General features: G+C 40.4%; 1 protein-coding gene across 3 annotated transcripts in view; it reads right to left on the bottom strand.

Moving 5' to 3' along the window:
- LOC104360138 (synuclein alpha interacting protein) overlaps positions 1 to 9,392 on the bottom strand; it is an 89,248-nt gene extending 79,856 nt beyond the window's left edge. For 2 of the 3 annotated variants that reach the window (XM_042787966.1, XM_042787968.1), the window contains exon 1: positions 9,098 to 9,206. The gene's annotated coding sequence lies outside the window, so the exon portion shown is untranslated. Of the gene's footprint in view, positions 1 to 9,097; positions 9,207 to 9,257 lie in introns of those variants that run through there. The other variant, XM_042787967.1, reaches the window with a different exon arrangement.
- Between the last annotated feature and the right edge of the window lie 15,223 nt (positions 9,393 to 24,615).

Here is a 24,615-nt window from a genome sequence, read left to right as displayed (position 1 = left end):
CAAGAAAAGGATGAATTTTTTACACAATGAAAAATCTTAGGCAGTTAGATCTCCATGTTACAAAAAGATGTTGCTATTGACAATTCTGCTACTGCAGCTCCTTAATATATTTTCTTCTCATTTTACAAGTGGATAAGTGAAAATAGTTAGATAATTTATTCAAGACCACATGGTGCTAGAACCAGGCTTAGATGGTATGTGCTTGCACTCTTGTGTTCCATTTGGTGAACCAAGGCTGTTCTTTTTCTTCAGAAAGGTGTCAAGGGCAGTCATAAGAAATACTTTTTTTAAAGAACTATTTAAGGAAAGATGAGAGAATATTTTATTTATTTCAGTTCAACCATTTATCTAGAAACAAAATATTTTCTTGGCAGATAAGTAAGCTGCAACATTCCACAAGACTGAAAAGCTCAGCTTCACCTTACTCCTGTACAGTGTGTCTCATGTCACAGAAACATATGCCTTGATAGAGTTTATTTTGTATTCCTCTTTGTTTGACAGTACTCACTTTTATGTGAAATATTTTTGTGGCAAATTTGCATGAATTCATCTTTTCATGTCCTAACTTCAATTTTCAGGCCATGTTTTCTCCCTTGTCTTTGATAAATAGCATTAAAATTGCACAGTAAAAGAATTGGATACTCAATAGATCGTTTCAGATTATATCACAGTTTTGTTGCTTTCTGCAATTTTGGTTGGTTGGTTGGTTGGTTTTTAATGGGGAAGGGAATGTCTATTTCTGAAAAAAAATAATACTCAAATCTGATGCACAAGTGTACTTGCTATTGTCAAACTTTACAGCATTGTACCTTAATTAGAAGCTTCATTGACAAGCTGGTGGAATAATTTATCTGACTGACAAAGCAAAAATAACCCTTATTACATCCATTAAAAAACATAAAAAAGACAAACCAAAGAACAAACTCTTAGCAGTGCAGAGCTCTGCCTTGAAATGTTCAAAAACCATACACATTATTTCTCTTAAAAATACATTCAATTCTTTTTAATAAAGTTGGACTGTGTTTTGTATATGATAACCACCTTACTGTCATAGCTGATACTTTTCATATAATTTCACAATTTTTTTCATATAATCGTGCTCTAGATTCAATGCTTTCATAAAGAACATTTTAAAATGCTAACTTTCTAATATTGCCCTGTCAACCTGGCCTCTCATCTGGATTTTAACACTTGCAAAAACATGTGGCCTGGATCTGGAGGTTCCTTAAAGCTCTTAACAAACTTGGAATAGACACTACAACATGAATTTTTACAGTGGAAAATTGCCAGAAGTCTCTCCTACACTCCGTTACCCTTTCTATAATTCCTTACAGAGGGGAATTAAACAGTGAAATAACCAACTAAATTCAGTGGAAAAGAACACTAGACTGTGTCAGTATAATGGATGGATGCCCAGATGCGGAGCATCCACCAACGATGTTGTAGTAAAGCAGTGGGTATGCAGTCATGACTTTATGTCAGCATGTGTAGGAGTATCCACAGTAGTGCTCATCTAGATAGCACAGTTAAAAATAGCAGTGAAGACAGATGAAAGCAGACTTCAGCATGGCTTAACAATCTGTCCAGAAGGCTTGGACAGCCCTCTCAAGTCTAGGCTGGCATGTCTTCACATCATATATAGATCAAAGCTAGTAGAGATCTGTCTGCATGTCCTGCAATCACAGCACTCAATTGCCATGTAGACACATCCAGAAATAGTGCTACTGTAGATATGTTCATCTAAAAACTGCATTTGCAAAAAGCAAAGGCTGGGAACATACCATAAAGCATATGGGACCTGACGAGGAACACATGCTGGAGAGTATCCATTTTGCTAGATTGTATTAGATGGGCTAATTCTGCCCCCTACACAACATGCCTCCCTTGCACTGCTGGAAGACACCATAACATGTGCTTGTTGGCCTTTTCTGTGGGGATTCAGAGAGTCAGGCCAGATTAACCTGATCTTTCAGGTACAGCAACTCACCCAGCTTTCCTATCTAATGCTAAGACACTGTTAAACTCTACAGGCAGCTGGAAGCATCCGTGTTACGTGTAAATGGCACTCATTCCTCTTCACAAAGTACTAACAGCAGATGCCAAAGCCCTAACCTAAGCAGGCACATTAGTTATCTACTGTTTCAAGGCCAGTCATTTCAGAAGAACATCAAGTTATGAACAATGCCTTCATCCACTGCTGCTGCTACCAGGGGCAGAACTTACTGTGATGCAGAAACCCAGAAGCTGACAAAGTCTCTCAAATTCAGGACCTTCTCTCCTCAAACAGTTGTTTGCTTTACAACTGCATTACTACATCTTCTATTAGCTACAAACTATAAACTACTACAGACACTACATCGTCTCAAAGATGACTTACTACCATTTGTCCAGCAAGTGACCAAAGGGATTTACGCATGTTCTTAAACTGACTGTGTAACGAATGATTCACTCCAGGGAGATTTTGTGTGTATTTTGCTAAATCACAACCAGAAGACAAGTTAAGAAGGAATGCAGTTCCTCAGCACGCTTAGCTGCCTTATGAGTAGAGTATAAAGACACACAAACTAGTGTTGACTCAGACAATTAAAGTTCTGGTAGGAATTGGATCACAGCAGCAGGGATTACATACAGGCCAATTTACCACGAGAAGAAGTGAGCTAGTGAAATACAGAAAATTCTGAGAGCAGAGATAAAAATCCTGTGCTGCTGCCTGTCTCTCTGTGGAAACCCTGAGCATGTGCACAGCCATGCTCCACTTTGCTGTCTGGACCAGGGCATCTCAGTTCTCAATCACAGCTAAACCTCCAGTCATCAGGCAGTGCTGTTCCAGCCATTTCATCCCAGATCCAATTCGTGAAATGCTTTCCTAGGAAGTGCAGAGAGGCAACAGTTAACTCCTCCATATAGGGAGCATTGCAGTAAAGAGCAGAAATACAATTTCCATTACACTGTTTGCTAGTGTGCTTCATCTATGATCCTCAAGAACAACTGTAAGGAGGTGGGTGAGAGTTTAATTGCTCTGGTCAGTCTTAAGAGAATGACAGCTACAGTTGCCAAGTATGGTGTGAAAAACCTACCCATCAGACTGACACTATCAATGTTTTTGAAAGCATTACTGAGCAGCTGAGATAATTGCTAAATTTGTGTCATATATACCACTAGTAGATTCATAATGCTGAACAGTAAGTAATGATTTTATATTAATCTCTCAGATATTGGTGCTCCCAAAACTCTGTTCCAAGAAATGTTGTACTGAATTATTTGTAAACAATGGCTTCCTGAATATAGAATTAAGAGTCTACTTATCACCAAAAGCAGTATCATAAGAATTTATCAAAGATACAACATGGTACACTAATACAAACAAACATTAACAGAAACTTATTTAACTAAACGCAAAACCTCAAACCATTAATTTTTGAAACTGCACCATGTGTTCTCTAACACTGTATCACAAATTTTGTTTTCTTCTAACTTGGAACTAATTGCTTTGACAGCATTTTTTCCAAGATCTAGCCTGCTCAATCATAGCAGCAACTACTGTTATCAGTTAGACCGTAAAAGGTAGTTTTCCTTTCCCTATAGAAAACTTAAAATGTCACATGCAAATAACTAATACAACATTATATAGAGAGAAATACAAATAAACTCAGCCTCCTGAAAATTATGCTGTCAAATTGCTTTAAGCAAATACCGCATCAAGATGTAGAATGTATCATATTCAAAAGGAGAGTGGAAAGCTGAATTCTCCTTTTTCTAACCAGCTGCTCGTTCCATGGGTACACTGCCTCGCTCCATTCACATTTACCACAGGGACACCCACTAACTTAAACGTGAACAATCTTAGTCAAGGGGCTCAGGTAACTATGATTCTGCAGATATGAAGTGAAAAGCATTGGCAGAGTTTAAGATTACAGTATTTATACGAAGTTGTTTACATTTAGCCCCCATAAATTCCTTTACCTGTAATTTAAAATCTGGTTTAGGTTAATGAAAAGCAAATAATTAATGATGTAAGAATAACTCAATTTCCTGGTAATTCCATTCTGTAGCTCAGGGTATGTTTTTGCCCATGTCCTAGCAACAAGCACAAATAGTGTGCTTTATCCAGTGCTCAACATACAAGTTTACAAAATTATAATATCCGAGTATTTAACAAAATTAGGACACACACCTTAAAACTTTCTGAAAGTACAAGAAAATAAATTACTATACTTAGACTGAGCACAATGGAAGTGTGGGTCAGGGAATGTGACATGCAGCTTATTTACCTTGCCAGCAGTCTTCTGCTTCTGTGTGCACTATATTTCTGTTTTATTTTGCTGTATTTTGTTTGCTTGGGTTTTGTTTTTAAAAACAACTTGGACAGCATTTACAAATATTTAAAGAAATCTCACCATGCTGACAACTTCAATATTTAAAATCTTGAGCCCATTCAAAAGCAATTTGGGGCTCTTCATAAGTCTACTACCGAGACTCAATTGGAACTGACAGCGTAGCATACAAAACGCAGAATATTTACAGTTGTATTTTAGCAAAATAGAACATGAGATACGTACATGCACGTATAAACATGCCAGCAGTTATATGTTGTTAGTCTGGCCAGTTAAAGGTATTTCCTATTTCTTAAGAAAAATGCTAGTCAGTATAGCTAAATAACTACATGGATGAATAACCAGCAGAGCAGTATAGCTTCAAATCGTAATCATGCGCATACCCCTGTCATGCACATGCGAGAAAGCTATGCAGCACAGCCTGATTTTAACTCACAGATGTAAACAAGTTTGCTAGAATGGGTGGTGGGGGAGAGGAAGGGGTGGGAGAGGGAGGGGAGGAGACTTGAAGGGAAGTGTTAAATTCCCGATTAGAATTTAATTTTAAATGCTAAATTCCAGATTGATACAGTAACAGTAAGGCAGATGGGGGAGCGGAGGGGAGAGTGGTGATGTCGATTTACACAGAAGGAGAGGTCATGTAATACACTGTGTTGAGCTCAAAAGGTAAGTGAGACAATGCCTTTTTCTATGACATAAACAAAGAAAAAATAATGCCCGCAGTCTGACTGCAAACAAGAACTGGGGAGGAAACGGAACTGCAAAGGAAATGCTTACAGCAAACCTTACAAACCTAATGCTAGGTTTTAGCCAGAAAAATACATTTTCAAGAGTTAGTCAATAATTCTTTATAAAGTGCAAATCAACCACATTCATATTGAAAATAAGCTTTTGTAAATGCTCCTTAACATAGATGAAAATATACCTCATGAATGATTGCCACAATTGCCAAACTATGATAGATGAATAGTACTTCTCTTTGATACCTCTAAGATATTCAGACCTCCGAGTCACTTGGAGCTCTATCTTAGAAGATGAAATTACAGTTCGACCTTAGACAGGTAAGCAGCAGGTGATATTCCTACCACAATAATTAATTAATTACTTTTCCCCCTCAGTTAAAAACTCTCTTGAGACCTTAAATCAATAAGGTAGCTGATGCATATGTTTTATTTTCTTGTTTCCAGTGGTTCCACTGTGAATATAAATCCATCATACAACCACATTTGCATTTAAAGAGAAAATCCCTTGTGTTTACTATGCACCTGCTCCATGTAAGCCTATCTTCTCTGCCTCCTTTGAGAAACAGACAGATCTGCCGGAAAAAGAGAGAGCACAGACACAACACTCCTCCAAGTCTTCTTGCCAATCATCTAAGCATTATTTCCTTTAGTTTAGTTATGGTCCTATTCTGACAACAGTTGAAAAGAACAACTACTTGCCCTTCCAAAATCCAGTACTTCTCAACTTTTTTTAACATATTTTTCATCTTGACATTGAACTTATATGCTTCAACTGTACAAAATCACCATATCTTCTAAGCAATATACAGTAGAGCATTGGTACATGTGTTCCTTACAAAGACTTTCAATGGAAAAATAGGAACTTTATTTTACTTAGCATTAAATAACATGGCTGCATAAGGAATAATGAGAATATTCTCCGTCTGGTGTTTTACTTTCAACTGTAACCTGAAATAGATGTAAGTTTATTCTACTAAAACTGAAATAAAATGGTAATTGTTCCCTTCTGCTTCCCCTCCTTGTTCCAGTAACCCTGCTTGTGATTCATGGGTTGCTCCTGGACCTTCATGCAAGTAATCAGACAAACAGGGGTGTGCTCTGCTGCACATCCCATCTAATCAGCTGAGATGTTTAAAAACCGGGTGAGTGGAGACAAGGTGCTGCATCCCACAAAGGCTGCTGGAGGTGCTTGTGAGGTGCAACATCAACCACTCCATGCATTCATGACACCGAATGATGCCATAACCACGAGTACCAGCATCCCTGCACTACTGCCAGCAGGACTTTCGTGCTGCTGCCCGTGACGGTCACGTCCCCGGCACTGGGCTGCCTCTGGCCGTGCGCTCCCCTTTCTTGCCGGCATCTCATCACAGCGCGGAGGCAGCGCTACCCGCATGTCTCCATTTCAGAGGACAGAAACCAGAGCGGCCACAGCAGGGCTGTCACGCCTTCCCCTTCCTGGTTCTAATCAGGCAAGTGTCCAAGCAGGACGGAGCTGCTTGCACCTATGGAGTTTACATGGGGACAGGTTTCGGCTCCCAGCGAGACCTGACAATTTGGAAGCAGAGGGGCAGTAAGAGGCACTTCCTAGTTTCTTGGAAGCTCTGCTGATGTCTTGTCAAAAAATAGCTATATGTAGATATTTGGAATTATGGTTTTCCAATCATGAAAAAAATAAACGCAAAGTGACCTATCACTTATTCAGTGTACTCAGGGGAGGGACTGCATCTCCAAAGGTACGAGTCAGCCACCTTGTCCAACCAGTCTACCTTTTACATGCAGTACTTTGTAAACTCAGAAGCTGGCCTCAGAGAAATCACATCATGCTTACTTACCACATCGCTGCCATTAGAGAATAAAACATTAAGAAGAGGAAAAGTTTCTATCTAATATAACTTACTGTCTTCTGTAGGAATTCCTTACCTGAAAGACTGACCACCTCCTTATCTCAAAATGCCACTTAAAAGCATTCTGAGGAGCCCACCCTGGACTACTCGCTCAAACAAGGAATTTTTTTAACTGGCTGGTCTCTTACAGGCTCCTTGGATTTGAATATAACTCTTCACTGGCCCCTTCCTCTGATACAATTGTATTTTACTTACTTTTTCAACAAGCTACAAGCCACATTTGCTTTCTGCAGTGCACTGAGTCAATGACACAGAGCAGAAATCACAAAGATCTGCTGATTTAAGATACCATTAGTGACTGGGTGAAATGGAACAGTCAGTTTGCATAAGTCAGTCTTTGACACATGAAAACACGCAGAAATGAAACATACTACAGCTTACAAAAGGAGCCTTTTCACACCAGTCATGGGCACTATGCCCCTGCGTTAACTGAAGGAACACCTAGAGGAAAAGTTACTCTACAATTTCGGAAATATAATTGTAGTGTTGAGGCACGTTTCTTCTTGACAACTGAACAGGTCAAACTCTAATTATTTTATTCACATGAACACTCCTCACTGTGTCTGATCTCCCACTCGAGCAACCTCGCAAGCCTGCTCTCAAGACCAGGTTTCCAGCTTAGGTGCAAAATCCTCAAAAAATGCCTCCAGTATGGCACCAGGTATCCTTGCAGGCTTAGCAGTATGAAGAAAGAAGTACATTACTATTTTCACCGGGCAGCCCATGAGCTAGTTGCAGAGGTCGTTAGGGTGAAGAAGCTCATGTTTATGGGTGGTAGTAAGGCAGTGGGTCATATTACTTATGGATTGTTGGGAGTTGCTGCAGTACATATAACTACTAAATTCAGTAAAGACAGGACACTAAGAAAACCTACTACTACATCAGGCTGCTCAAGGCTTAAATATGGGCACATCACTCAACATAATTCCTGGCAGCAGGATCAGAGCAAATCGCACAAGACAAAGTAATTTTGATTTCCCTATGCTACAATTGTATCCCTTTCTTCATCCATTAAAATACCAGGAAAGGGTCGAACAACCAAGTGATTTGCTTCAGAATAATTTTTTAAAACCTTTTTTAGTTACCTTTTGCAGTTGGATCACTGAGGTGTACAACAAGGCCATGCTTCCAGGATTTTCTACGGAACCACTGACACGAGCATTTTTTTTGGTGGGTTTTGGGGTGAGGAGGCTTTTTGAGAAGCAATTGTGACTGACCAATAAATCTCTAAGAGCTGTGGCATTAAGCCAACCATTGAAAGTGCCATGAGGTGACACCACTGACAATGAAGATTGAGGCTATTTAGGATCTGGTTTGCATCCAGTACCATCAGGACCTGATCCCTGAGTTCTTCTTCATATAAATTGCATTTGCTTGCATAAAAACGCTCACCGATATGGGTATGAAAAAGGTTTGATCCTTGGTGCTGCAAAAGCACGGATCTCAGACTGACCGAGGCACAGTTTCTCTACCAAACAACTTCACATCTGCTTCCCCACAGTCACAAACATGCAACTCCTGCTTGATTTTCTGCCAGATTTCGGCATGCCCCGGTGGGACAGGAGGGCGCGGGCGGCTGTGTCCCCGCCAGGGACGCCGGGCTCCGCGCAGAGCAGAGGCAGATTTGCATCGGCTTCGGGTTGTCGGCGGGTTTCGCGGCGCTACCGGGGGTTTTGCAGCCGCACTTCGCAGGGCTGACATCACGTATGTGCTCAGCCCCAATAAACCACCGCCCCCCCCCCCCCCCACCCCCCCCCCCCCCGAGTTCAGCCCTGATTTCATGCGGAAAGCACTTCCCCGGGGCGGGCTGGCGGGGGCCGGGGCTCGCCTCCCCGCTCCCGCCCCCCGGCCGCCTCTCCCGCCGCCCGGACACCCCCGCTCCCGCGACCCCCGGGGACGGTCCGGCGTGGGGAATCCCGCAGCCGCGCCGGGCGCCTCCACCACCCCCCGCAACCCCCTGCGGGGGATCCCCCGGGCCGGGCCCGCGCTCCCCTCCCGCCGCCCCCCCCGGGACACACACCCACACCCCCCACACACACCCACCCGCCGTTGTCGGCGGCAACAAAGCCCCCCGCCCGCTCCGCTCCGCTCCGCTCCGCTCCCCTCGCCTCACCCCTCCGCTCCGCTCCGCTCGGCCGCGGCCGTTCCACGGCAGCCGCGGGGGTGATGGAGATGGGGGAAGGACCCAGGTGCCGCCTCTCCCGGCTGCCGCCCCCCGCCACTCCCCGCCCCTGCCCGTCCACCGGCTCCGCGCCGGGGGGGGCGGTACTCACCCGCGCCCGCGCCTCCTCCCGCCGCCGCGGCGGAGGCCTGCTGCGTCACAATGCCGCCGCGCTCTCGGGGCGCGGGGGGCGCTGCCACGTGACCGGCGGCGTGGGGAAGGGGGGGGGGGGGGGGCGGGACCGGCAAATGCCCCCCACCTCCCCAATCCCACCCGTCCTACCCGGGGCGTGGGGAGAGGCCCCCTGCCCCGCCCGGGAAGCCCCGCGGCCGGCGTGGGAAGGGGGGGGGGGGGGGGGGGGGCGCCTCCTCCCGCCCCGGGGCTTGCTGGCAGCACCCCACGCGGGTTTCACGCACGTGTAAGGCGGTGCCCGGCGGCATCTGACGATGCCGCGCAGTCGTGCCAGAGGCTGAGCGCGTGGCACTGTGCTGCACTAAAAATACCTGAAAATACTGCGTTCAATCTGCTCACATCTGTTTAAAATAAAAACTTGGTGGGTTTCAGTTTTTGTGTGTGGATTTTTTTTTTTTTTTTTTTTCTGCTATAAAATCTGGAAAGCGTCGCCGCTTCCCTGTGGTTCGCGCGGGTGAAGCCGGTGGCACCCTCGGAGACATTCCCGCTGCGCGGGTCCCACCTGCGTTGCCGAAAATCGGTGTGTTTTTTTTTCGTTTACCGGGCGGAGAAGGGCGCGCTTCCACCCAGCTGGCCGGAGCGCCCGGTAAACCCGCCCGAAACCCGCTGTCAGGCGCTGCGTGGGGATCGGAGTCCTCGTGCGTGGGCTCACCGGGACATCTGATGGCAACAGAAGAGCAGGACAGTGAACACTTGGCTGGTTTTCTTCTTTGTGATTGCGCCTGTTCTGTGCCGTGCTTCCACAGCATTCATGGGGTTGTGGGTTTTTTCCTTTGCTGTTCATAGGCACATTTTCCATCCTGTCTCTTAAACGTACCCTTTTACACACCTTTCCATCTTCCCCTGCTTTTCTGTGCTTTTACATTTCAAACACAAAGCTTCTTACATTTCATTTTCTCTGATGAGAAAATGCTGCAAAAGCCCAAAAGATGCATGTAGGAAATTAAAGTGAATTTATGCAGGTTTGGCATTTTGGAAGAGTATTGCCCGCAGAACACACAGAGCACACTCAGCAGTACTGCAAGTATGCCCACATCAGTCAGCACGTAGCACTGCGCTGGGCAAGTATCTCTGGAAACAGGGAAAACAGTTCAGTCTCCAGATCAGTGTGTCGCTGTCCTTCCTATAGGGATTTCCAGTGAAAGTGCTGATTAAATTGACACGAAAAATCCAAAACAAACAACAACCCCCTCCTCCCCCTCCCCCACCCTCCCATTCTGCTTAATCCTGAGACATAGTCATGAGACAGTAACAATGCTGAGAAGCTTTTGGTCTGAACCCAGTGACTTAGAGATGAAAGGAAATATAGTCCTCCATGGTATGTTCCTTGAGCTATCTAAGTGCTGCAGCACCATGCATTTTCAAATATTTTGCAGCTCATTTGACATACTTGCCCAGAAGTGGAAAACTTTTATATTTCTATATTCTTAAATTGCATTTTTAAGATGTGTAGAAAACAAGCTTGATTATGAATTACAGTGAATACGAATCTTTATGTGCAAGGCCAACTACGTGGAGAAATACTATCTTAACCACCTTAAAAATGTATGTGCTGATTGAGGGTCGTGGTGGGGGAAGGTTTACTTTGGAAACGTCTTTTGCTTTTATGTCATTTGCTTTTATGAAAGGGCATATTTGGACACTGCACGTTTCACACTTGTACATATATGGAGATTAAGTAACCATTTGGGGTATTTGTAATGCATTTGATTAGGTGGTTTTGTACAGGAATGTTGGTCAGCTGTGTGTGATTAAATGGGTTGAAAGGAATGCAGGTCAGCTCCAGAACACGATGTCATATAGCAGTATGGCCTGCTTGACGAACAGCATTGATGAAAAACCAAAACCAAAAAAATCTTATTTTAATTTAGAGGCTATAAATACCATCCATATGCAAATACAGCTTGTAAGATAAAAGCTTGCCAAGTGTCTTTGTGTATGTTATATATGATACTATCTCAATTACAGCTGATAACCCTGTTTATATATCTACTTCTGAACTCATTGCTGGAAATATTGTTTGAATAAGAAGTGCTGATTAGACTATATGGCTGTACAAAAACTAAATTATGATATATAACTTCAGGTCTTGTAAGAATTTCAGGGTGAATTTTTACTGCCAGTTACATGCACCATATTTTTGGTTTTTTGTCTAAAATAAGATCACAGAACACTAGCACTCTTCTTACTGTCTATGCAGATACAAAATTTTGCTGAAATAGAAACAACTTCTCATTGGTAATCCTATTCCCAATAGAGTAAAGCGGTTCAAAAATGTGTTGCACATTGTTTTGCTAGTACATTTCTCCAGGGTCATTTAATGTTCCATTGAACCTTGGTGTTCCTACTTGATGAAGCCAAGGCTGGCTGGTATTTGCATCAAAATGGCACAGCGTATGGTTGGATGCACATGAGAAAAGACAGATCTTATGTGTGCTAGCAGCACTTGCAAAACTCAATTCTGTGGCCCCCATCAAGGGCCCATAGCAGTCAGCAGCAATCACAGCATCCATCAGCGATCACGAATCATCCATCAGTGTTAACGAATACAAGAGAAAACCCTCCATTACTTTTGAAGTTCCTCTAAGAGATGACCCTGAGACAGATTTAAAGTGTGGTGCTTGATAATACTGCTTATGAAGACATGACCGCATTTTAGTTAAGGCACAAAACCCATGGAGATATGTCCTGCAGGAGCTTTTCTATTCCCGTGCAGGACCAACTCTGGTGCCTCTATGCTTGTTCCTGGAAATGCGCAGCAGTCCTGCGGTGGAATAGGTGGGCAGGAACAGAAAAGAGGCAGGAGGAACCTGGAAGAGATGAGACCAGTAACGTAAAGTACGTTGCCATTTTTTTCAGAGCAGCAAGGTTGGGAATCACTGCTCTGGGGTACAAGTAACTTAAACAGTCGGTTATACTGCAGGGTTTTAAAAATACTTCATATATAAAGGCAGCCTGTGGACTTCCAGATGGTGACCTAAGACTGCTGACGTGTCATATCTCCACCAAGGAACATCACCAACAGTATCATATTAAGCAAAACCTAGCGATTACAGGGTAAGTGTACCTCCTGAAATAACAAAGAGCAAGCTTTAATTCAGTCATATGATGATCCATGATGACTCACGGCCATTCAAAGCAGTCATCTGGACACTTATATGTTCTCTTTTTTTAAAAAAAAAATCCCACTCAGTTTTGAGGACCAGTAAGAACAACTACCATTTTTAGACCATGACACAATTTACGTTCTCATTTCAAGAGTGAGCTCAAACCAGATGCATTGTTTCTATCCTTACCTTCAGATTCTGAGTGGAATAAATAGAGCACAGATCAAGTCAACCTTTTATCTAAATTTCGAAAAACATTGTTCTTAGTTTTTCCTACCTTCAGTTTCCTCTACAATATATCAAATATTTTACTCAATTTGGAAAAACAATTTAATTCTGAAAAGCATGTAAAAATATAGCAATACAGGTATAGGCACAATTTTGTTAGACTTAGAGAATGTGAACAACGTTGCATAGGCTGTTAGAAGTACTGATTTACCATTTTGCTTTGATTACGACAAACAGTACCATACACACATGCTGATGAATAAGTCTACCATCTTAGATTCACAAAATTGCTATACCTGAAGGAATCGTGAGACTGTGTACCTGGAACTGCAATAAAAATGAATTGGTTTTCTGATATGGTTTTGTACTGTTTTCTGTGTTTATAATGTTTGAACACAATCTGTTAGCCCTCAGTGGGGGAATCTGCTGTCAATACATTTCAGAAAGCAAGAGGTTGCCTAGAAAAGAATGCAGATTGGATCCTCATCCATAAGAAAAGCTAGGATTATGAAAAATTGAATAACTAATTAGAAAATGTATTTCCGCATGTACAGCTTTGTTTCTGGGATTGTGAAGGAAGGTATTTTCTGTAATCTCCAGAGGCCATTTACTTGGCAACTAGCATGAGGGGAGAGGAGTCTCAAGCCTGGGCTTTATTAAATACTTATTGATTTGATCTATTCTGTTGGGTGAATCACACAGAGAGTTTCACAGTGTGGCATCCAAGATCCTGCTCACACAGTCAGCACAACTGTGCAGAAGAACTGAAGATAATATATATGGTTGGAAAGCTAGTACATGATGTTACTGGATCAAAAGGTGAGGGACAATTGCCACAATCAGCTACTCTAACTTCTGGAATAAAGCCCCGTAATTCCTGGTTGAACTAGATAACATTTTTCAGAAAGTGATCAATTCTGATCACTAGAGTTCTAACAACATAGTTCTAATAATTAGTTTTGCTGTTAAGTTATGGATGCTTGATCCAACTTCTCATTCAGCCATTTGAGTTTTGAAATTCTGACACTGGCTTTAGTTTTGCCTTTGCCTGCTGTAAATCAGAAGCTTTCCATTCTAATAGATTTTCTTACCATCCATGTATTCCCAGTATATTTTCAAGCCTCTTTTCAAAAGTTTTTTGGACAGGTTATAAAGGATTTATTGGTATTCTCTGAGATTTTGAGAATAATACAAGCCCCACAACTTTGAATTCATTAATATTTTATGTCACAGATTTTCATTCTGAAAATTAATGTTGGCAAATTGGAAAGCTTTTAAGTGTGGTCCTCAAAACAAATTACAGATGGTAATACATCTTTTTTCTTTTCTTTTCTTTTTGCTATCTGTTATTCCTCTGCTATATTTACAAAGACCACCTTTGAATATGGCCACATAAAAATGTTGTCACAAGGTGAGATGGACCTTGAAGTAACGGATTGCGTCCTCTGCTCCATAACTGCCCTGGTATAGCTCCTTCTCCCTCCCATGCTGCAGTCAGATCACTTGCTAAGGGAATGTGCTCTTGTTAAGGGGCAAGTGAGCTTCCACTCATCAATAAGTAGGCAAGAGCATGCACAGAAGCAGAACCCACAAAGCAGCTGAACCCCTCTGGTTCCGGCATTAGTTTGTGGCATTACAGGTTGCTGGTGGGATTCCTCGGCTACTGTTTCATACTGGGAATACACATGTACTTGGATGTCCAGAATTACACTCTGCTTTTGTTCCATTCTGTATGTGTGACCTGCATTTTTTAATGTGACCTCACTAGACAAATAAAACAAGGAAAAAAGGAACAGTTTGGTTGTTTTTTGGTGTTTTTTTTTTTTGTTTGTTTGTTTTGTTTTGTTTTATTTATATGATTAGAATATAAAGATGTTGTGTGATGCCAATTTAGAGATAAGACAAAAAGTCAAAAATCTTGGAGTTTAAGTTCCACATCGATTTACACGTATCCTTTTCAATTCAGTAGGGGTATGAATGAGTCATTAGAGGAAATCCTGACTGGGCAACACATTAAATTGGATGAAGACCAAATATTATGTTTCATTTGAGACTTAAGCAAAATCTATACCACCATAAACCTATTGTAAGAGTTAGAAGTGAATTCTAATCACAGCAACCCTATGAATTAACGAAAACCTTTACCGCTATAATCAAAACATCACGACTAATTTAACTGTTTTGAAGATTCTCCCATTAATAACATTATTTTGGGAAATTTTATATCCATGCTTCCTGTCAATTTCTTGGCAGAAAGCTCCATCCGCTGAATTAGGTCAAAGCAAGGCGTTTCAAACAATCTTCAAGTAATTGCTAAAATAATGTTATGAAAAAAACAGTCTGGAGAAAACTCTGGAAACCAGCTGACTGTGTAATAAAGGCCTAAAAGGAAGGCAAAGTAAGACTTCTAGACTACTTTGTAATAAATCTCCACACAAGAAAGGAGGACTATTTCTCATTAAAAAGTTAGGGTGGAAAAGCTTCAACTTTGGGAGTTGACCAAATGTGAATATTGAGTCCTGGTACTTCTCTGCTGAAATTAAGAGTTCTGCAATAATTCTCGGTGGAGGCAACTTGGGGGCCATGGAGATAAGAGAAGGAGTTTCTAGGCAGTTAGAGAGGTGGCTGGTTTTTGTTTTCTTGTCCCATTGGATCTCAGACAACACAAGCAGACACACAGATGCACACATCTATCTGCATATCTATCTATATGAAATGAACTTGTCACAGTGATAGCTAAAAGCAACCCTGAACATCAGTTCTTAGAAGTAAACACCAATTCTTTATCCCTCATAATCCTCTGAGAATCACTTAGAAGACAGGATTCATCTGTTGGGTTAGCTTAACAAATGAGAGCATACAGTCCTTCTTACAAAAGTAAGGGTGCTAACAGTGGCCACACTACACAATTACAAACCACTCATTGTGATGCCTTCTTAAACAACCTCTCAAAATACTCCTGTCAAGATCAAAGACACTACTTTGGGTAAAAATAATAACAGAGCTTCAATATATTGAGGTGGATGGTGGCAAACAAACATGGCAGTTGCATAGAAGTTGAGTACAGGCATTTCATGGATGAGAGTCAACAGGAGGCTACAATCACGTTCACTAGAAGTGCTGTTTTGTCCTAGAAAACAGCCAGTTCACCTATCGCATCGGAGAAAAGGGAGTCTTATTTTTGTGACGAGGTGTTGAGGGTTTTCACCTCCTCAGTGGCTGACAAGGTGCTTCTGAACATTAGAGTTCACATCAAGAAAAAAAAAATAATTCACATGACTACTTATTTAGGAAATCTGTGTTCACGAGACCTTACTAAAACCACCTCCCTGCCTGAACTTCTGTGTATAAGATCTGAAATAGTAATATGAACAAAGAAAAGCACAGGAGAATCGTGCTGTCATTTACCATAATAAACATTTCAAATTAGATATTTTTTATGCAGTATTACACATTCATAGTAGATAAAGTGAATTGTCCTGTGAATTTCAAACTGACTTAATCTGACTGCTTGATGACTGTATAAGGAAAGCTTGTGTTTCCTACCCTTGTACAGAGGCAGTTACAAGCAAGTTTATTTCAGACAACATTTTCCTTTGGCTCTGCTATGTTGCGTTTCACTGTTGTAATTATTTATCTGTTTGCCATCTCTGATATCTAACACATAGCTATTTAAAGTACTGTGAACTAAAGAAGAATCAATTTATGTTATTTTTTTTACAACTTTGCCATTGCTACTAGATAATATGCACTCTTATTTGTTTGCAATAAATAGTTTGTAAAAGAATCACAATTATAAAGGCATATTGGATTGTGGTACTCTTTGTAAATATCCTTGACAAGTAGATAAAGACTGTGGGCAAAATAGACCAAAACCTAATTAAGAAACCACATGTAACAATGTTGTCCATAAGGAAGAAAGCATATTTTCAAAACAAAAGCTGAACTGAAGTCTAAACTAACTCCCTCTGAACTCAGAAGACCAGTTCTGACATGGTCAATGATACACAAATTATTTTCTCCCTCTTCCAACACTCAAATATGTAATTATGAACCAGCAATAACACAAATTGGTAATTATCATTTAAAGTCGTCATTTGGTTGTTCTGATACCAAATAGGGTTTCTGCCAAAGAAAACTTTGTCAGTTATTCAAATAGTATTGCATTAAACATTTAAAGGACTTTGAAAACTCGAAACAGCAGACATGTCCCATGGGATTCACAGCTCATATTGTCAATTCATCCTCTGTCCTGTGATCATCACTGTGATTTACAAAAATAAAACCAGAAAAAAAAACCCAAAAAACTAAAAAACAATATGGGCCAAATAACAGCTGTTCTAAATTGTCATAGCTTTTTGCAGTCAAGGAAGAATGATGCTGATTTACACCCATGGAGATTCCAGCTCTGATCTTTCATTCCCTTCCTTCCAATATGTCAACAAGGATCATAATAGTAGCCAATCATAACAGATCTTACACAGTATTCATATTTTCATTGTATTTGTCCTCTTAGTATTGTGTACTAGAGTTATTTTTCTCTTTTCTCTAGACATTTCCTTTTCTCCTCCTCTTTCTTTTGTGTTTTTTCCCTTGAGATATTATTATTATTTGAATTGGCAAAGCAGCAGGTTCCATTTCTTTTCTCCAGAAGAAAACAGATTTATTTGAATCTCTCTTGGCAGTGTGTTCCCCACCCATGGGCCACCATGGAAGTACCAGCCTCTGCACTTAGTGACAACTCCATTGTTCTAGATACGTGTTGTTATTGTGGTGTGCCTGCATAATGAGGACAACTCCAGAATACTTAGCCTGCTGAGAGGTTACAAAATGAAGATGTGAAATTATGTCTTCTCTCCTTCTTCTAGTCTCTTTACCATACAAGAGGATTACAAAGGGACTTGAAACTTGTCAGCTGCCAGAACAGAATTTCCTGATTTCCAAGGAAGCCTTATGTTAACATCTAGCTGGTTTCTTACATGAAATTTGTTCTCCCAGTGCAAGAACTGGCAGTTGCATAATCAAGGCATGACTGCACTGGGATGTGCTAACCTGGCAGATGGTTCCTCTGGAGCTGCTAGCAGCTGGTGTAGTTTAGAAATGCCTTTTGGTCTCTTTAAACTGTTTGGGAGCTGGCTTTGGACCAACATGAGGATCAAGCTATTCAGTCCTTCTCCCCCCACACCCCTTTATTTGATTTCCAAGTTCAAATTGAATGCTTCAGAGAATCTGCATCAAGAATTTGGAGTTTAACCCAGAAACTTATTGGAACAGATGCTGTATCTGTACTACCAGAATTTGTACAGAGCTAGGCTGTCACATCCTTCACCCTGTGGGAAATTATTTTGGGCCAGATATGGTACATTGCAATAATGAAGCTTGAAGGCTCACAAGCTTGTTGGTCATCCTAACCAAATCTCCATCTGCCAAAATAGGCTGTCTCCTGTCCAGTAACAAAAACAAAGGTACTTTTGCCAGCTACTGCTTTTTGGGTATCTAGTAATGGTGAAGCATGACAAGGCCAAGTTTAGAACCAGATGTAAGAGTCTGAGGTCAGTTGTTTCACTTAAGGATGATATCAGCAAAATTAAAATGAAAATGAACGTTCAAGCATTGGAGATCATGAAGGTAACTGTGAATTATCCAAGAAGGATTTGTGAATTTTAAGGATAAAATAGACAAGATTAATTGTGGTCTGACATTGGTAGGTGTCAGAAGCTCACATCTCCCTTTGCAGCCACCCCATTTAAAGAAAGCAGGAGAATTTTCAGTCTCAGCACCTGTCAAGGTGAAACACTCTGATAAAATTTTTCCAAACATAGGTTGTAACATGGAAGTGGAGAGAATCCTGAAAGCAGAAAAGGAAGGCACAATGAATAGAGAAAAGTAGGAAGCATTCAGGAGAGGGGTTATACTGGGTCTAGTGTGAGTGGCTGAAAACTTGGTTATGGTGTGTAAGAAGGTTGGGAGTACAGTCAGGAGATCCAGAGAGAAAATAGGTGAGAGGTGTCAACTGCAAGAGAAATGCCTCCAAGGAATTTCAGGTCATATGGAGTAATTATAAAATATATTGTTCTTCTGGTAAGAACAGAGAGTGCCTCCGTAGGTGCCTAACTGACATTTATAAGGTAGAGGAATTCTTCCATGTATTCTTTTTGTTTCTCTTTTTACACGGAAATCCAATGTCATTGCCAGTGTCAGCTCATTGTTAACCATCTATTTTGACATTGCATAGAAATAGCACATGTCCCTGGACTGCTGGATGGCTTTTCAATGCCCTATTGACTTAAAGGAAATAGTAAAACATTTCATGCCGTTGAATATGAAGTAATCTTGACCCAGCACCAAGATGCATATCTCTGGCATTGTTCTTCCCCTTACCAAACGTTCTCTCAGCCAGCTGCTAGTTTAGATTTAATATCCTTGACTTGATGTATCCCTTCTGTTTGCTCTATTTACTTCTTTTTTTCAGTTCATGTCATTCTTCCATATGTAACACTAACTAGGAGTAAACAACAAGAAAAAAACCTCAGCAAGATTATCATCAGGAAAAAGAAAACAAACAAAATAACCTCATCTGATCCAAAATCCTGTATATAGCTACAGGGGTAATTGTTGTCCAAATGAAATGAAAATTTGCTTGTAACATCTAATTTCCCTGGGGTGGAAGTGATCTATTCATCACTCATCTTCTCTCTCCCCCTACTTTAGCTCCTTGCATCTTGATATATCAGTTGTGGAAACATGCATTTCCATAATTTCACTCCATATCTATCCTACATTTTCCCTCATGGTCAGCATCATGGCACTATGGCAAGCAATGACAAAGTATGCATGCTGCTTAGAGCTGAATCTCTATTTCATTCTGATTGCAGAGTGGCTTAAGCTAAATGTTCTAGGGATGTAGAGTTATTGGTGAAGATGCTGCAGTGGAATTTAATTTCTAATCTGTTTCAACTATTCAATCAACTATCCCATCAACAACAGACAAGGCAAATTCATCATATTTTTAGATACTCATATCCATTGGGAAGAACTGTCCATTATCACCAGTTTTCTCTAAGGTAGAGCCAAATTAGATTTCCAACGTAAGTGGTCAAAAATACAGAAAGAATTACATATATTGTAAACATCATGTTACACTGAAAAACTATCCCATTAGGTAAGTGGATGAAAGTTTAAGGTCAAACTTAAGGTTGGCTACAGAAACCTCATTCTTAAGATTTCAAGGAAAAAATAAGTATTAAAAAAATAATACAGAGTTTCTTTGAATTCTCTTAATCTGCAGTTGGTGAATTTTAGTTCACTGTTTCTGAATATTTTCATGCTTTAAGTTAATGGAAAACTCTTTTTCTTTTACTTCCCTTCCCTTCCCTTCCCTTCCCTTCCCTTCCCTTCCCTTCCCTTCCCTTCCCTTCCCTTCCCTTCCCTTCCCTTCCCTTCCCTTCCCTTCCCTTCCCTTCCCTTCCCTTCCCTTCCCTTCCCTTCCCTTCCCTTCCCTTCCCTTCCCTTCCCTTCCCTTCCCTTCCCTTCCCTTCCCTTCCCTTCCCTTCCCTTCCCTTCCCTTCCCTTCCCTTCCCTTCCCTTCCCTTCCCTTCCCTTCCCTTCCCTTCCCTTCCCTTCCCTTCCCTTCCCTTCCCTTCCCTTCCCTTCCCTTCCCTTCCCTTCCCTTCCCTTCCCTTCCCTTCCCTTCCCTTCCCTTCCCTTCCCTTCCCTTCCCTTCCCTTCCCTTCCCTTCCCTTCCCTTCCCTTCCCTTCCCTTCCCTTCCCTTCCCTTCCCTTCCCTTCCCTTCCCTTCCCTTCCCTTCCCTTCCCTTCCCTTCCCTTCCCTTCCCTTCCCTTCCCTTCCCTTCCCCACTCCTGTTCAGAGTAAAGTGCACATCATCACTAAATCCATGGTGAAGAGCAGTGGGTCAACTGAGTTAAAATAATCCTTTTCAGTTGTTTCTCTCTCTCTTTTTTTTTTTTTTTTTTAAAAAAAAAGACATACCAGGTTCAAAGTGGGTTATCAAATTGTTGCAAGCTCCCATGCAGAGCATAATTCTGGCTCTACTGAAAAGAGTAAGATAAAATTTCCACTGACTTCACTGGGGTCAGCATTTTACTTGAAATATGCCATGTTTCCATATTGCAAAAGTCAACTCATTTGCCACTTAACCTATGTTTGCTTTTTGCATATCCTGCGAAGCAGACCTATAAAGTTCAGCTCTTTTTTTCTGAGGGGTTTAGAGAGTGCAACAACTGTTAAAATAGGAATTCTTTTATTTGATGTAATTCTATACTTCTGAAATTAAACTGTTGTCACTGTTTAAAACAACAAGATATGCTCAGATTTGTAGGAATGGGGTTAGATTGTAGATTAGTCCTGAAGTATCAGATCCTTCAGTTCTGGTAGACAAACAGTTTTAAAAGCAATGTTTTTTTTCAGGGTGAAATATGCCTAAACTGTTGCTTCTTTTTTTAGATTTAGGGAGGATGTTATTTGGTAAGATGAAAATGCAGATAGTTGATGGAAATAGACAGTTATTTATTCCACTAAGATGTCATTCTTAAAGCCAAGGAATAAGTTCATCACCACTATATGTTTATGGTCACCAGCTTTTGATGTTGTTGTGCATTTGCAATGTACATAATGCAGCCTACAATCTCACACAAGTACAGTTATAAATATCTATGTGCCTTCTTTGTTTAAAACCCATATCTTTATTAAGTTTAAGAGAGATTTAAAAAATATGTGGGTGTTGTTCAAAGAGATTAGTGTTGGAGAAATGCTGACTGATTTTTAGCTACAGAAGTATTAGGGCACACTGCCATGGTAATAGTATAAGCTATGCTAACAGTCTCTGTAATAGGATCAAGCTGGATAAACCTTTCTCCTTACACATGAAATAACACCTTTATAAGTCAGTGTTTTGCTCAGTTATAATCCTGGAAGTCCAATTCATTAAAAGTTTATCATGTAAGATTTTCACTCAAGGAGACTAGCACAGTCTGAAAAGTAGGGCAGGAACTAGATCTATCAGCTCATGTTTGAACATGCAAGTAAATTAATTTGTTTTAAGAAGAAAATTTTGTGATAAATAAAGGACAGTACATCAGACCAATCTTTTCTTTTGTTGCAATTAATTTTACTTGTACATAAGAAGAGCAAACTCAAGTACTTGTACTCTGTGATAAGCTGAAATTTGTGAAGACCCTAATGATTGGATGCATTGCACATATTGTTATTGTGGATGATGAGAAACAGCAAAAGGAACACAACTGCCTACTCTCCCTGGTCTGCTCCTAAAATGTTGATATCCTGTAGTGTATTACAGTGTTGCAATTACAGCAGAATTTATACTTTCTGGTCAGCTGTAACACCCATAGTGAACTGGCATGCCTTTGGAAAACAAAAATGCAGCTACAGAAATTTTACCTGTCTTTTGTGATCACCTTTTCTGAAAGTATAAATTATCCAGTAACGTTATCCAAAAAGTCACTTGTATCTTTCACCATATTCTCCATGAAATTTGATTCAAAGCAAGATCCGTGAAGTATGCAGTCACAACTAGGTTATTATAGACTAAAAAAAGGCTCTCTGTTCATAGGATGGTAGCAAAGACTAAAGGGATAACCAGCCAAAGTAAGCAGGCTGCAGGCAAAATGGGCAGTAAAATTATGAAAAAGATACCAAATAAGAAATGTGCTATAGAAGAACTCAGACCAAGGTTCAACAGTACAGAGATAAAAATATCCACATTAATTACTGTTTGTGTACTACATTTTGTCACATGAATTAAGTTTAGATTGAGGCATGGAGGTTTATTCTCTGTTCCTATCAACCAGCTTTTCTGCAAGCCTGTAACTGGAATGAGTAAGGTTCTTCCATATATCAGAATGTAAAATTCTTTGCTTCTAGAAGTCTTTGAGAACATATTTTCTTTCAGTGTAAATCACTCCTTCCCTATTTACAACTGCAAATTTAATGTCATCTATTTTTTTTTTTTTCTGTAAAAATTGTCATTCTACCTCCTTTATATCCATGAAGAAAATATGATGTTTGTCTTTGCTGCTGCTGGACAGTCTTCATTATTTATTTATAGCAAATAACCATCAAATTCAGCTCTTTTTTTGGAGTGAATTTCCTGTTAAAAACCTTATATGAATATGCTCGTTGTTCAGGCAGTAACTAATATAAAACAATTTTTAAGAAGATAGTACAGCCAACAAATTACCTGTGAATTGTCCTTTGTAAAGACTGCTGTAGGCTTTTGACAGTAACAGTCTGGTGTTTGTAGCCCATCCTTTTGTATTCACAGAGAGGGATATAGTACTTAAGTGAGATAAAGCAGTGCTAAGGAAGTACCAGAAAGAAAACTGTGCTTTTCCTTTGCCTTTTCTGTAGGTGTACTATATGCTGTCCTACGATGTGGTTATCAGAATCAACAGCATGTTTCTGCCTCTCAGCTGAGAGAAAAAGAAAGCCAAGAGTCATTGTAAGCAGTATTTAAAAAAAAAAAATACAGAGAGAAAAAATGTAAATTAACTTTTCTCTTGTCACGTTCATTAAACTGACACACTTTTCTGAAGGTGTTTGTTCTTTTTTGAGTGAAGTACTCACCAATTTATGTGTCTCTTGATTCATCTTTTCAGTACCATGCCTCTGGCCAGAGGCTGAGGTAAACTGTCTTCTCCTATTCCTGTGTAGCTTAGCATATGGTTGCTTCACTAAAACTTTCTGCTCCTTCTACTACTTCTTCTTCTCCTTAAAACAGAGATATCTATATCTATCTGTCTGTATGCCCAAATTACTTCAAGCAGTGATTTCTTAAGAGTTGGCAAGCCTTAAAAAATCTTCATGTCCACCTCCAGAGCTCACTTCAAACCTGAGTTATTTCCTGTAAACCCTTTCCAATATTCAGATGGCTTTTGTCCTTTCTTACTCCTGTGAAAATCTATGATGGAATAGTTGCAATTTCTTAAAACTAACAATATGAAATGAACGGCAAAATCAGGACTAAATTTCTTAGTTTGACTCTGAGAGCATGCCTGTATGAGAGTCTGAAAGGAGACCAATACTTGGTCTGGTTACACTTCATAGCTGAAGCTATATGGTGCTTTAGCATGGCAGTGGGCCTGAGATAATATGTTTGTCTTTCAGCAAAACTCTCAGCAGGCCCTACTGAATTAGTTACAGCACTCCACTACCACTACTAAAGTCACTTCCAGACTGGAACAGACACATGACCATCTGGCTTGGGGCACAGGCAGTGGGGTTTGCACCTGCGTAAGAAGACACACACACTTCTACCTTCCTTTCCAATAATCCTTATGAGCACCTTCCATTTCTAGCTGCTTTTAGCATACTGCATCATGACACTTTAACCTTATACTAAACACTAATTAAAACACATCATGCAAACTTATTACCGTTTTTCTTGTTGTATAATTTGGTAAAGACAAATTCTCATGCTTAAAGAAAAAATATTTTTAGAATCAGAGTTTCAACTAATGTAATTTCATGATTTATGAGGACCATGATGAAGAAAGTAGTGAAAAAGCATAATAGCAACTGATTCAGCTAGTACCTACCTCTTTCCAGAACAGCAATGCTAAAACAATCTCTTTCGTTTTTTAGGACTGACATTAAGAATTCTGATGTAACTTTTGAGCCTGAAATTCTCAGATTATGCTTTCTTGACACAGGGTTGCCTTGTCACCTTAATTTTCTGCCATTGCCATAATATTTAATCTCAGGAGTTCACATTCTGAGTGTCATTGCTGAAGTAAGTGGGTCGACACATGCAATAAAAGTAACATTTTCTAAATTCTTTCAAGAAAGAAGGTTGGGCAGTCCTTCTTAGTCCTTTTCTGTACACAGCTTGATTAAATGTAAGAATCAATGCCATTTGTATAACAACAACAGTCTAAAGAAAAATTACAAGTTACTTTTAGTACAAC

This window comes from Tyto alba, unplaced genomic scaffold (genome assembly GCF_018691265.1).
Source record: "Tyto alba isolate M040663 unplaced genomic scaffold, T.alba_DEE_v4.0 Super-Scaffold_13, whole genome shotgun sequence".
Taxonomy (NCBI): domain Eukaryota; kingdom Metazoa; phylum Chordata; class Aves; order Strigiformes; family Tytonidae; genus Tyto; species Tyto alba.
This window is presented reverse-complemented; position numbering and strand designations above follow the sequence as displayed.